The sequence below is a fragment of the Rattus rattus genome, chromosome 3 (genome assembly GCF_011064425.1).
Source record: "Rattus rattus isolate New Zealand chromosome 3, Rrattus_CSIRO_v1, whole genome shotgun sequence".
Lineage (NCBI taxonomy): Eukaryota > Metazoa > Chordata > Mammalia > Rodentia > Muridae > Rattus > Rattus rattus.
The window spans coordinates 103,866,798-103,882,236 of NC_046156.1; positions in this window are offsets into that span (position 1 = coordinate 103,866,798).

Below are 15,439 nucleotides of genomic sequence, written 5' to 3' on the forward strand. Positions count from 1 at the left end.
GAGGCAGAGGCTGCTCCCAGTCTATATTTACCTTGCCATTTCCTCCAGGCCTCACTAGAACGCAGCGTTGATTGTGGGGTGGGTCTCTGACTGTGAACATGGAGGCCCTGCAGCTGTTGTGGGAGTTTGAGGAGGCCACAGAAGAGGGCAGGTTGGGGCAAAATCACCAGCAGCTTCAGCCCAAGAGGGTGCCAAGGTGGGGCAAAATGGCCTTTGAGGACTCTGGAGCTTTTTCCTTGTGTCATCACCAGCAGGGCCGAGAGGAGGCTGCAAACATTTGAGAACAGCAGGAAGTGGAGGTCTGGGGTGGTTGGTTCAGGGACAGGTAAGCTGCTAGGTGATGGGGAGAGACTAATTCAGTGAATGTATTAGTTATGGCTAAGACTCAACTGACAGTGATGCTTGGCTTGCTGAAAACACTGGGATCTGGAAGAGGACAGTCCTATACCTCTGCCTGCAGTAGGGGGACTAGGTCTTGCTCCACATTGACCCCTGAAGCTGAGCCCTTATCTGCTTACTGGTACATGGGACAATTTAACCTTTTTCATGAAAAGTTCTTTACAATAATTTAAAAAAAGGTTTTTAAAAAATCTGAAAAGGGAGTTGGTGGTGGGGCACCTGGACTTCAAGATATTTTTGATGTTTTTTACCTGAGGAAGTTACAGAGAATACACTCTAGTTATGGAAACTTGAGCCAGGCTATTTAGGTACTGGTGATACTGTTTAATAAAACCATATTAACTAGAGTTAATATGTATGTGTACGTATACACACACACACACCCAAACACAGATACACACATGCACACACACACACACACACACACACACACATACAAACATACAAACACACACAAAGATTTGGAAAACCAGGGCTTCCATGGCCTGTACTAAGCATGCACTTTCGCTATGATTTTTCATATAGTATTATTATGATTTCCATTTTATAATTGAAAATCTGAGATGGAGTCATAATGTTGCTTCCACAATTTCACACATCTGGTAGAGTGCAGAAAAGGTTTGGAACAGGCAGGTTTAACTCCCAAATCCATGATTTAAAGCTTGGAATCAGTGTCTCATTCATTTGTATATTCGTGCATTCATTCATCCCCGGCTGATTGTATCAAATGCCTGTAACGGGAGAAAGAGCTGTGTTCTTAAATGTGCAGCAGACTGCAGCGCAGGCAAGGGTTAAAATAAGAACCTGGAGAAGTGAGTGACCAAGTGTGAACCAGGGGGCATGGGAGAAATTTAAAAGAGATGAGTCTTGAAGTATGTGTGGGCAGTTACCTGGGAAACAGGGCACTGGGTGTCAAGGGCAAGGACATTTGAGGCAGAGGGAGGGTGGATAACAAAGGCACGAGGGCATGAAATGAACTGATGCATTTAGGCTCTGTTCACCGGCATGAAGAAATGTGTTGGAAATACAGAGAAGGAGCAGGAAGCAGGCTACACACTTGGATGTGTCAACAGAATTTGAGTGTCTGTCAGGTTCCCACACTGCTGTCTGGGATGTTCTCCAGAGAACCACAGAGAGCTCATTTTTCCCCTTAATAAAGCAAGTCCACTTCTATTCATGTTTCCACTGGAAAAACCACCCCGTGTTGAAAAACATCATCCTTCATGTCTTTAAAAGGGAGAAGGGTGTTATGGTCCAGGGCCACACATTTCTACAGTGCAGGGCAGTGTGCTTACTGCAAAGAAAAGGCAATACAAAGATTGGCTTTTAGAAGAACATAAAAAGAGATTTGAATTTTCATCTAATTTTAAGGGTCCATTATGATGTCTTAGATTTGTTTGTTCGAGTAAAAGATCTTAATGTGTAGACTCTTCTAACCCTGGTTACTATTTTAAATGGTACACAGGACATTCCACATTAATATATAAGACTTGAGGCATGTTAGCATTCTCATAGCTCATGAGATGTCCCAGGAGACCTCACTTCTGAATTCAAGTGAATTCTTGACTTCTTCCTTTTATGTGTGGCCTTTCTCTCTCTAAACCTCACACTTTCATTTTTATCTCTTCTAGAGTCTTCTCCCCCGCCCTTTCTCCTATCACTGTGTACTGACCTTCAGTGCTAAGCGTAGAAACCCTTCCACTTCTGGGCTCTTGTATTGAACATGTTGTTAGGAGCCTGTCTACTCATTTCTTCAATAGCCTGTGCTTATCTAACATAGTTCACGCACTTCAGAAGATAAATATCTACTTGTAGGTTCAGTAGGAAACCAGGAGGCAAATGATGGAAGGCTATCTACCTTCTTACTTGCGTATTCTTACTGCCAACTGCCCTCTGATCATGTAATGGGTTCCCTGGGGATGCCTTGATGACTTAGAAAGAAATAAGGGAATGGAGGATTGTCTATATTTCTTCACACAAGGAAGGGCTTGATCCATGGTTCTTGCAATAAATCCACAAGGGATCTGCATTTAAAGAAACACATTAAGGGTGGATGAGGAGGCTCACTGGGTGAAGGCATTTACTGAGAAGCATGACAGCTTGTGTATGTTCCCAAGGATCCACATTATGGAAGATGAGAACCAATTCAAATATCCTCTGAACTTAGTTGGTGTGCCATGGGATGCTTGTAGCAGACACACACACACACACACACACACACACACACACACACAGAGAGAGAGAGAGAGAGAGAGGGAGAGAGAGAGAGAGAGAGAGAGAGAGAGAGAGAGAGAGAGAGAGAATGCAATAAAATTTAAAGACATCCAATGATAAGCCAGTCATGCCTCAGTATATAATTCAGTGTTGCTTTTGGGGGGATAATATTTGACATTGAAGATTACATTAAAATTGATGTTGCTGTTTGCACAGGTATTTTCAACATTAATCAAACACATGACAAGGGAAAGTACCACTGCGGCTTATGAAATTAAGTGTCTGAGGAGTGATACGATCAGGCAAGAGCAGCTCTGGTTTTGCTGGGGTTAGAAGACATAAACCTGAGCCGTTCAACCTGCCTCCATCTTCTTCTGTGTTTCCGAAAGAGTAAAGCACTCACTTTAAAAACCTCCTAACTTCCAGCACTGTAAAATTTCCTGTAATATCTGGTGAGTGTGGCCTGACAGCCACTGTTTTGATTCCAAGAATGATCTCAACATCATACAGTAATTGGAAAACTGCAAGAATTAATACAAATCATATTAGTAACTGGCATTCCGGAGCACGGCGCTGGAAGTTGAATGTTCATAATCTCATTAGCTCCTGTAGAAGTCATGGAAACAGTTGCCATTGCTCTCTTGTGTTGCAAGGTAGTAGCAAAGGAGAGAGGCAGACTGAAGAAAGGTTTGAGGTCCATCAGGCAGTTACCACTAATGATAAGATCTGATATTATTATTCATATTACAAGAGTCTCAACACATTTTCTATATTAAATGTAAATTTTCATTTCCCTGACTACATATACCCATTTTTGATTTGTATTTTAGAATATCCCTGAAAAATCACATTCTTTTCTAGCCCCATCCTTCAGAAACTTGAAAATAACTATTATTAGTATTGTTGTGCTTTCTTATACGGATGAGATTAATTCCCCTGCATAGAGGAACCATGGGTGTCCCTTGTACTTTCTGTAGTGTGAGGACCTGGTGGCATGACAGCTATCCCTGGAGGAAACAGGTACCAGACAACTGAGGCTACCAGCACATTGATTCTGGTCTTTTCAGACATCAGAATTGTCTTTCTGAAACATCATACAGTTGCTGGTGTTTTGTTATAGATTAGAGCTATTCTATGGGGGGTTAGCATGTAACTCAGGTAGTAGAGTGCTTGTCTAGCATGCACAGAGCCCTAGGTTCCATTTACAGTGTTTAAGCCAATGGTAGCATATACTCATAAATCCTTAGCATGCAGATGCAGAAGGATCAGAACTTCCAGGTCATCCTTAGCTACAAAATAAAGTTTGAGACCAAACTGAAGTTACATGAGAGGCCGCTGTCTCAAAAATAAAACATTCAAATCAGTGGCAGAAGTCTCCTGTAGTTTGAACCGTTCTCTTCTAAAGCTTATGTGTGGAAATCCTCATGTGACCTTATTTGGTGGAAGAGAGTTTGGGGTCCCAGAAGTCATTGAGTTAAAGTGGTTCAGAAGGATGGAACTTAATACACCATGGTGATATTCTTATGAGAAGAGCAATTTAGATACAAGCATACACAAAGAGGCAATATGAAACTACTGGGAGAACAGAACCCACAAGATTAGGAAAGTTATCTGTAGTAAATTTGGCCTTGCAGGCTCCCAGCAAGACTTCAAACATACAGCCTTTAGAATGGAGAGACAATGAATCTCTGTGGCTTACATTTCCAGGCTGAGATGGTACTTGTGGCAGCTTGAGAAACCAATGGTGCACCCACATGGGTCTCAGCTCTCTTACAACATGGTTAACACAAACACAGGGCCTGATCACTCTGATTTGATCCCAAGATTGAAAAGACATTGTTTTATAAGTAAAGAGAAGAAAGGGTTAGTGCATCCTCTCTCTCCTTTCTCAGTTAAGCCACTGTATGCTGCATTGAGTGACAACTATTGACTCAGAATGACTTTCTGCTTTGTGATGCTTTGAAACCCTCATGGAAGGGAATTTTTCTCTACTGTGTCAGCAGCTAATCCATCAAAGACACAAAGTTTGGAGGGAAAAAAATGAACTTCCTATTTTTCTTCATTTTCTCCCTGATGATGCAGAAATGGAAATATGTCTTCTGCAGTTCATCCTGTTGCAGATTGCTAACCTGGAGATGCTCTAAGTAGCTGTGCGTTTGGAACCAGCAAGCACAGAGCATGCAGAGATAAGGAACACTACGTTAGAAGTGAATACCAGCGATGAAGGCGTCTGCTCTATAGGACGCTTGTGATAAGTGTTAGATATACTGCTCAGAGCGTAAGAGCTCTGCCTGAGTTCAGGTCAGCCATGTAAGAGCCATGTGTTCATGACGATGGATGTATAGGCCGTCCTTGTTGCCAGACTAGTCAAAATAGTGAGTGCCATGCTCAGGGAAAGAGCCCATCTCAAATAATTAAGTAGAGAATGATGGAAGTAGACACCTGATATCCTCTTCTGATCTCTGTAAGTTCATGAGGGCACACACGCATCCAAAACACATACACACATGCACAAACATACATGCCCACACATATACACACACATATATTCTCATATATACGCTCATACCAACACATATACACACATACATACACATGCACATACATACATACACATGTACATACACATACATGCACTACATATACACACACTCATACAAACACATACACACATACACATACATATACACACATGTACATGCATTCACATATGTACACATACGCATACATACACAACTCATACAAATACATGCACATATGCACACACATATACCCTCAAGCACATACATATACACACTTGCACATACATGTACACACATACACACATGCTAAATATAAAAAACTAAAGTACTTTGTATGAATACATGTGCAACAATAATTGCAGAAAACTACATGGCACTCTCAGGTCAGAGTCCTCTTCAGAAGTAAGTTATTACTGCAATAAGGAGTCCTTAGTCATGATATTGATGCTTTGTAGGTTCTGTAACTTGAGTGTTTCCCATAAAGAGATAAGATGGTCTTTGACCCCAAGCTTACAGTTCTCACACAGCTACATATGCACATGCTACACAAGTGCATATATTACTAGAACGGAGTAGGAAAACATTTGTCTCTGTTTTTGTTCTTTTATTATTATTATCTCTAATCTTCTTTTGCAGTCCAGTCATTATCCCCCTCACATTCTTCCCTCTGACTGTTCCTCATCTCATTTCTCAATGCCCCCTAACCCCACCCCCACATCTCACCAGGTCTCCCCATTCCTAGGGCTCAAGTCTCTCAAGGGTTATGTGAGTCTTCTCTCACTGAGGCCAGACCAGGCAGTCCTCTGCTGTGTATATGTTGGGGCCTCAGACCAGCCAGTGTATGCTGCCTGGTTGGTGGCTTGTTGTCTGAGAGATATCAGGTTGGTCAAGACTGCTGGTCTGTAGGAAAACATTTTAGTAATAACTTCTTCTTAAAACAAGTCTTGAAATGCTTTTGAAATCTGATGGAATAGTTCACTTTGATCACAGTGTTCATTTAAAATTCTTGATTTGGTCTTTTCATGGACACACATGTGGAATGCAGGCTTTGGTCTTGATATTCACATAGCATAAGACACTGTGATCCTACTTTACACAACCTTGAAAGAGTGTGTGTGTGTAGTGGGGGAGACCCCAGGGCGTCATGCATTCTGGATAAATTCTCCTCTGCTGATCTACACCCCCCCAGTCTCATAAGCTTCCGTGTCCCCTTTCCTCAAGGGTAGATTCGAGAGTGATTATTATTATTATTATTTTTGAAATTCAGTCTGCATGAGTTTGAGATAAGTTGATATTATTATCACATGTAAGGCCCTGTCATCTTTCCTCTTGACCTTCTTCAAGCCACAGCCAGTGAGACTTTCTTGGTTTCTTGAGTGGTCCTACTGATTCTTTTACTGTTATTTGAAAAATCACTATGATACTTTGAGAGGTAAGTACATATTAGGTGGTAAACCTTTTGCCAATAAGAAAAATGCTCCAGAATATTAATAACATTAAAAGGAAGTTTCATGTTTGTATGTGTGTGTGTGTATGTGTGCGTGTGTAATGCAGCAATCCATAGCACCTGAGAAGGTGGCCTCAATGATCCACACCTTCTTGTGTTCTGGTGTAATCTACTCCCCGTGACTTTAAATAACCTGCTGTCAACTCTGTTTCAGGTCGTCTGGGAAGCGAACCCTTCCCCACTAAGCTTTGTGAGGAGTACAACCCCTCTTGACTATATCACGATTTTGAGTGGCCTTAGTCCCGAGGACCCAGTTATGCTCCACCCTGATCCCTGACTGAGGAAAATTGTGAAATAACAGAGGTTATGTTAAGCCATTACATTTTGGGTTAAATTGTGGCAGAGTAATGGATAACTCATTCATGGACAAATACCCAAAATCATGCCTCAGTGGTACTTAACTAGCATGGTGAAGGCCCTAAGATCCTCACGTCTACAAGAAGGATATATTGAGTGTTGTGTTCTGTTGTTATGATTGGGGGAGAAGACCCGGATGAGAGAGACCGGAAAGCCAGATAGTGTGAAACAAAGACATCACACTGGCTTTGGAATCAACTATTCCCAGAACATGTTACCTCTCTCCCCTCAGGAAAGTCAGGCTCCAGTAGAGTGAATGTGGAGTTACCCGTATTCTTCTGGCATGCATCTCTCACTCTAAAAGCTATTTGATTTTTATGTATCTAAATTGTATTGCTAAGATAATAATCTTATTTTCTATAGCTCCAAATGGTACTTTCAATAGAAATTTCAGATACATAAAGTTTTCTCTATTATTAGTGATCACAATTGAATCTTCCTCCAACTAAATATGTCTATAAACTATCACAATACACACTAGAAGTGTGCCAGGGTTCAGCCTGTAGCTCAGTGCCCAGGAAGGCCAGCAGCTCTCCCAAAGCTTGTTAAGGGCCAAACTCAATGCTTATTAGAGAGAAGGAATGGATCAGCCAGGCATGATGGTTTGGGGTGAAGTAAAAATTTTTATGGCCCATTTGTTTTGTTTCTAGCTTTCTGTTTCTTTCATTTATGAGTTTGCCTTCCTTTGGAGGCTGCTGGAATCAGGTGCTTTTCACCTCTTGCAGAGAAGTTGTTCTTGCCAACCAGCATTGAAAGAGTTACTGGGTCTGTTTAGTTCTGCTGGATTTTAAGATGATGCCTCACAGATGTTTAATTCATATACTGGCCTTCTGAGGTCAAGATTATTACCCCTATTTAGAAGATCTAGAAACCAAGGCAGAAAGGTTGAGTAATTTATCCCTGGGTGCAGGAGGGATCAGTGTCTGAGCTAGGATTACAGTTCTGAGAGCCTCAGATTCCTGGACCTGTGCTCAAACCACTGCGTGAATTTCAAGCTGCTTGGCCTCCTTAAACTAAGCTCTTCTCCCCTCCTGCCCTTGGAGCCCTCTGCTGAGCATTTTAACTGCTGTCAGCACGAGTGCAGGAGGTCTGAAGGCACAGCCTAGAAAGCAGACCAGGCATTGTCTGGTTGCTGCTGGCTTCTTTGGGCTTGACAGGGAGTTTCTCCTCCAGGATGAGTTTTCAGACAACTATGCTTTAAAGGCCTTTTCTTTTCAGTCAGGGAACTTACTCAACCTTCATTAGCCTTCATCGTGTGCTCCAGAACTCTATTAAGGAGTTGAAACGTGGGCAAAGGAAGGTGTGTGAGTACAGGAGGTGATATTTCATAAATTTGTACACAGGTTTCCACTGCGAGGGATTTTCCTAAGAGGAACTTCAAGATCTACCACCTACCTATACATTATTTCCCCACTCCCTGAGTCTTTTGAGGCATACCTTTTATTACGAAGATGCCATCAAAATACATGTATCCGCCACCATTGTTAATGTTAGTAAAGTGTTCTTGAGCTTGGTCAAAACAGAAAGAACTTATAGAAGCAATATTTTTAGCACACTTGGGTTTGCAGGCAGAATGGAAGGGTTGATCTGTGTATTTCTGCCAGTGTTTTGATCTTAAGCCAATCACTTAATCTCTCCGAAGGTACAAAGACAAACCAAAGGGCCCTTGCTCATTAGAGGGTTCAGTGTGGTGGGAAAGATAGATCACTGGCTATGACACAATGCGGTTCGTGCTATATTAGTGTTATGATCAAAGAGCTTAGGGAGCACAGAGGTAGCAGCATTTAAGCCTGACCTTGATTTTTCACTGCATACCAAACAGAATGTATTTTAATTGGAATGACCCTGGCAGACCCAAGGTGGAAAACTACAGCCTATGTGAGAAAGAATAAGTGCTGGATGACTGGACCACTGAGTGAGCAGACAACTGAGAAAAGTTATGGGAGAGGGAGATAGGAGTTAAGGGGCAGATCTGAGACCAGCTGGCAAGTTCAGGCTGTTCCCTAGGTAGCGGGGGGCTGTTTATGAATGCAGCCACTCCTTCATACTGAATGCATTTAAAGTGGTAATTCAGGCATCATAATAATTCCTTGTTTGAGGTATGGTTGAGCGCCAGAGCTGTTTGAAAGACAGATAAATAGGCAGACAATTGCAGAATAGTGGTAAGCACCAAGCCGGCTCTGTGTCCAGGAACACAGAGGGAGATACAGAACATCTACGATGACCTTGTCAGACACAGGGAGGGAAGAGACATACACACTCTGCACCATCACTGGAAGCAGCCTGATGAGTCCTTTTCAGAGACCTCTACTCAAGCGAAGTCAGTTTTCCTGGCTTTGGTGCAGATAGGAATTTTAGGATGATCAGCTAAGAAGCAGATTCAGAATTAATTAAACTTTAAAGAAGGATTTTGGGGGAGAGGATAAGGTACATCTGAGAGCATGGGTGTGAAATCAGGGTTTATTAATAGAGTTTTAGTATTTTTATGAGGAGTGGAAGAGACACACCCAGGGAAGGAATAAGACATATCCTATCTAACCATGCTCACGAGCTTCTTGAGGGAGGGTCACAAGTCTGTTAATTCTCAGCATTAGGTATGCAGACTCTTTAGGTGGCTCTCAAGTTCCATATCAAAGGACTGGAAATAAACTTTTCCTTTCTCTTATTTGGAGAAATGTGATTATAAGCGTGGCTGTATTAGATAGGGGTGATTAGACAGGGTTATAATCTAAGATACTAAAGCCAGGAACCACTAGAGTTGCACAAAGGGCTTTAGATATGTCTTTTACTACATGGGGATTCAGGTAAGATTTCTAGACAATTACAGTTGGTTGTTGATCACATTCGAATTTCTGGTGCATAGCTGGTGAGAGGTTTTATTCAGAAAAGGCATACGTGTGTGTGTGTGTGTGTGTGTGTGTGTGTGTGTGTGTGTGCGTGCGCATGCGCACGTGCGTGTGTGTGTCAAGTCTTTGAAATATTTTATGTAGTTCATATTAAATATATAGTGTTCTCAATATTTATTGTTTTCATTAATGCATTCTAGTCTCTGAAATTCTATTTATTTTCTCCATGCTTTAAAATTTTCTCACTTGGAGCTTATAATTACTTCGAGGAAGATGTTGATGGTACCTTCAAGTAAGTGTCATTGCTACCAAGAAGCTCCTAAGTGAAAACTACTGAATAGTTGTTGAGCAATAAAGGAAGTGAAATAGGTGAGACTATATAGGGTTTGCTTATCATCAGGTCTTCACATAGCAAATTAAAAGTTAAATTATCTAGATTAAGAATTTGATCATCACATACATGTGCATGTGAGAGAGAGAGAGAGAGAGAGAGAGAGAGAGAGAGAGAGAGAGAGAGAGAGAGAAATAGTGAAATATAAAACTTCCCAATAAAATTTGTACCCAGCAAATGCCCATACTCACACTTGGGTGCATGTTCTAACATCTTTCTGTCTCCTCTAGTGCCTATACTTAAGTCTGCATTGCAACAACATTCTCTCTCTCTCTCTCTCTCTCTCTCTCTCTCTCTCTCTCTCTCTCTGTTTTGGAGAGGAGGGTGCATGTTCACATGAGTGCAAGTGTGTGACGCAAATATGGAGTCTAGAGGTTAGTCTTAGGTGCCACACCTTAGGTGGTATTCACTCTGTTCTTTGAGGTAGGGTCTCTCCTGATCTGGAGCTCAGCAGTCAGGGCTAGGTCAGCTGCCCAGTAAGCCCCAGGGATCCATCTATCCCCACCTCCCATATTCTGGGATTATAAGTGCATGTTATTACATGACTGTTAAACTTGGGTTCTAGGAATCAAATGCAGATCCTTCTTTACGCTTACATTGACTCTTTCCAGCCCTAAAATGTTCCTGCAATAAACTCTTGTGCTACTTTTAAAGTTTGTACCCAATATCATCCCTGAACACTCAAATTTTCTTCCTTCTCTTTATATTAAGTACTTTTGCAATCTTATAATCTCTTTAAGATAAAACACATAAAGTCTTACTTATTATTTCGATTTTAATATTTTAAAGAGCAATTTAAAAACAGAAAATATGATTGTTAGATAGAAAAAACTCTAGATGTAAAAGGGAGAAAATAGTACCCTGATGTTCCATTGTTCTGAGATCTGAAGAGACATCTTCCCCTGGGAAGGACTTTCAGAACCTGTGGAGATTCAATATGAATTTCTAGGAAGCCAAAGGATGTGACACAGATTCAGTGTGGAGGGTTTTGTTGTCATCCTCTCTGCAGGATGAAGTTGATGTAAATATATTTACCACTATGGGCAAATACAGACAGACATAACACACTCTCAGACTCTTTGATTTTCAGAAATGATAACTGTGGTCAAATATGGATTAGGAAAACTTAGTAAGAAAAGTTTAAAAAAATTACTCTAAAGTCCTCAGGTGTGGAGAAGGTCTTCAAAATGCTTGTTTGTAAAGGTAAGAGAATGGCAACTGAGAGACATCTTAGTTGTTAAGAGTACTGTTTCAATTAGGGTTTCATTGCTTTGAGGAGACACCACGATCAAAGCAACTCTTATAAAGGACAACCTTAATTGGAATTGGCTTACAGTTGCATATGTTCAGTCCATTATCATCATGGTAGGAAGCATGGCAGTGTCCAGGCAGACGGTGCTGGAGAAGGAGCTGAGAGTTCTACACCGTGATCTGAAGGCAGCCAGGAGGTGGTTCTCATTCCACATTGGGCAAAGCCTGAGCATGGGAGAAGAACTCAAAACCCATCCCCACAGTGACACACTTTCTCTAACAAAGCCCATCCCTCCTAACAGTGCCACTTCCTAAGGGCTAAGAATTTTCAAACCATCACAACTAGCTAAGTGACCTACAGAACACTTGTGTGTGGTTCCCAGCAAGCCATATAGTGTCTCACCACCATCCAGTTCCAGAGTACCCTCTTATGACCTCCACAGGCACCAGGAATGCACATGGTGCATACACTTGCACACAGATGGACATCTATATACATAAAAGTAAGTTAAAAAATAAAAATGGTTTGCAAGTGTTAAGAAACTCTAGTTACTTATAGATTCTCGTTGTGTTTAAGTTATAAAGAAAAAAGAGTTGGAGGGGGTCACTATAAAGCACAGGATAACTCAGATAATTGAGAACTAAAGAGGCAATAATTGGGGTAAGACATATTAGTCAGACACCAAATCAACCTAAGTCTCTTAGTTTAAATGTGCTTGTCATTGTAGAGGACACACAGACAGTAGTTGTTTCACCTGCCCTGAAGCAAACCTAATATTTTGCAGGGATAAGACAAATGATATAGAACACAGAGCACTATGAGGCATCAAGTTTAAGACATGAATCTCATCACTCAAGTGATAGGTGAGAAGAGACAAGAACTTCAAAGGAATATCCTGGACGTGGTTGTAATTATGGTTCGGTTGTAATGAAATGTAGCATTTTGGATCAATCAATAGGAAATGGAGAATATTTGCCTGTCAGGACCAGAAAACCATCAGGACCATTTCAACCACAGTTGAATTATAAGGCAACCAAAATGTGGATGCTTCAGACCTTCTTAGAAGAGGGAACAAAATAATCACAGGAGGTAGAGGGTGGGAGGGACTTGGGAGGAAGGGAAAAAGGGAGCAGGATGAGAATAGGAGGGGACTGGGATGATATACAGAGGACCAGGAAATTGAACATAGCTGTGTAGCAATGGGGGATAGGGGACTGGGGGTAGCCACCAGAAAGTCCCAGATGCCAGGAAAGAAACAGACTCCCAGGCCCAACAGGGATGAGATTAGCCGAAATGCCCAACAAAGGGGAGGGAGAACATGTAAAAATCATATCCAGAGGTTAGGCAAGGCCCTGGTTGGGGAATGGGGCCACCCACTCATCTTAAAAATTAACCCAGAATTATTCCTGTCTGAAGGAACTATGGAGACATATTGTGAAGCAGAGACTGAAGGAAAGGCCATCCAGAGACTGCCCCACCTGGGAAATCATCCCATATACAGACACCAAACCCAGACACTATTGCTGATGTCAAGAAGTGCATCCTGACAGGAGCCTGATATAGCCGTCTCCTGAGAGGCTCTGCCAGAGCCTGACAAATATAGATGATACAGATGTGGATGCTCACAGCCAACCATTGGACTGAGCACAGGGACCCCAATGGAGGAGTTAGAGAAAGGACTGAAGGAGCTGAAGGGGTTTGCAACCCCATAGGAAGAATAACAATATCAACCAACCAGATACCCCAGAGTTCCCAAGGATGAAACCACCGACCAAAGAGTACACATGGAGGGACTCATGGCTCTAGCTGCATATGTAGCAGAGGATGGCCTTATCTGGCATCAATGGGAGGAAAGCCCTTAGCTCTGTGAAAGCTTGATGCCTCAGTGTAGAGGAGTGGCAGGTCAGTGAGGTGGGAGAGGGTGGATGGGTGGGTGAGTGGAAGGGGGAGCACCCTCATAGAAGCAGGGGAGGAGAGTAGAGTAGGGGGTTTGCAGAGGGAAAACTGGGCAAGAGTATAACATTTGAAATGTAAATAAATAAAATATCAAAGAAAAAATAGGCAACCAAATACATCTAAGGGAATGACCTTGCAGTACTGTGGATGTGGAACATGCATATAAAATCAGAGAAGTATTTAGTTTTGTCCTAGCAGTCAGCTTGACAGCCTTTATTGAGAGCAGAATGTTTCCATCCCCTTGTTATAGAGGAGACTACACTCATGAAGCACAGCGTCATGTGTATAATATGAGACTCTAATATGGAATTATTTCTATCACCTTCGATTGTAAGATACATGCTTACTCTTGCAATATAGTTATGTATCTCTTAGATGCTAATTTCACTCTTTTGAGATTACAATATAATTACAATATTTTTTTCCTTCACTTTTCCTCCTCCAAATCTTTCCACATACCCCTCTCTACTCTTTTTCAAATGAATGGCTTCTTTTATTAATTGTTATTACATGAATATGTGTGTATACATACATGTCCCTAAATACATATAATGTTAGGTGTATGCATATTTTTAGGGATGACCATTTGGTATTATCCAATCCATTGTTGTGTTCTTCTCTGGAAAAGACCATGTCTCCAGCTCCCAGTTTTTCTCATATATAGTTGCTCATATATAGTTCTTGGTGTAGGGCCGAGGCCTTATGGGTTTTTCTTCATGTGCTTTGACACCTCTATGGGTACCTTTCCTGTTTAGCTCGCTCATGTTTTGGTATTCATATCGGTGAGACACCATGGGTGTAGCTTCTGACATTACTAGCAAACAATCTCACAATAAAAGTTCTGATGCTCTGTGTTCTTACAACCTGTCCACCCCCTCTTCTGCATGTTCTCTGAGCTTCAGGTGTGGGAATGTTTTGTAGATAAATCCATTGAGACTGAATTCTACAACTCCACAGTCTGGCTCATTGTGATTTTCTGTAGTAATCTCCTTCTGTTGCAAAGAGAAACTTACATGATGAGAGGTGGAGATTTCATGATGAGAGGTGGAGGGTATAAAGACCAATGTTTAAACGTTGTTCTTAGGGATACAGCTGTACATTTTAAAAAACTTAGTATCAGGAAAAAATTTGAGGAACTAAACTCTGAATGGCTATTGTGGGTGCCACAGAGCACAGGAAATTTCCTGAAAGGACCTGAATTTGCTATTCTAATGAGAGAGGACAAAACTAGGGGATCCAAGCTTACCTCTGATTTGAGCAGTAGACATTTTATGCCAAGTCCAGATCACTGGTAATGATTTTGTTTGTCTTCTTTCTGACTTCAGTAGATGAAGCCAATTGCCTGTCTGACCTTTGAAAGGGGGATTTCTAAGCCCAAGACTTCCTTGTCTTGTTCAACTTTATTAAAGAGAAATCATTAATAATAAAAAAGTATCGGTTTTCTTATACTTAAACATTAAAATGTATTAGGTTAATAAAACAGCAATATTCATTTATTTATTTTCATCTTAAAATGATGTTTGATTTTCAATAAACATGTCATTCTTAGCCATTACTTTTGGTTGCCCATATAACTAGGTGCCCACAAAACCAGAAGACACTTTTATTACAGCATAGAAAGCAACCAAGCTGGAACTGATCTGAATAATTCCTCTCTGCTGGACAGCTTTCATAGTTTCTAAGCGTGCCATGGCATGTTGCTCAACCACATCGATGGTATTACCCACTGCTGAACATGGTGCTAGACCTGCCAGGCAAGATGTGCCCATAGGTCTATAGGTGGCAGATAGGTTATAGGTGTAACCAACTGCTTTTGATTTGGATTTGAGGGCTGTTCCACAGAAGGAATTTATGACTGGTACTATAAACTTAGTTAAAAACTCATAGCTTGGGAAGTCATAGGCCCTAAAAGAGAGTTTGCTAACTAGATATGTTGGCTTGCTAACTAGATATGATATTAAACTGTCTTCTAACTATTTATGTCTACCTACATCA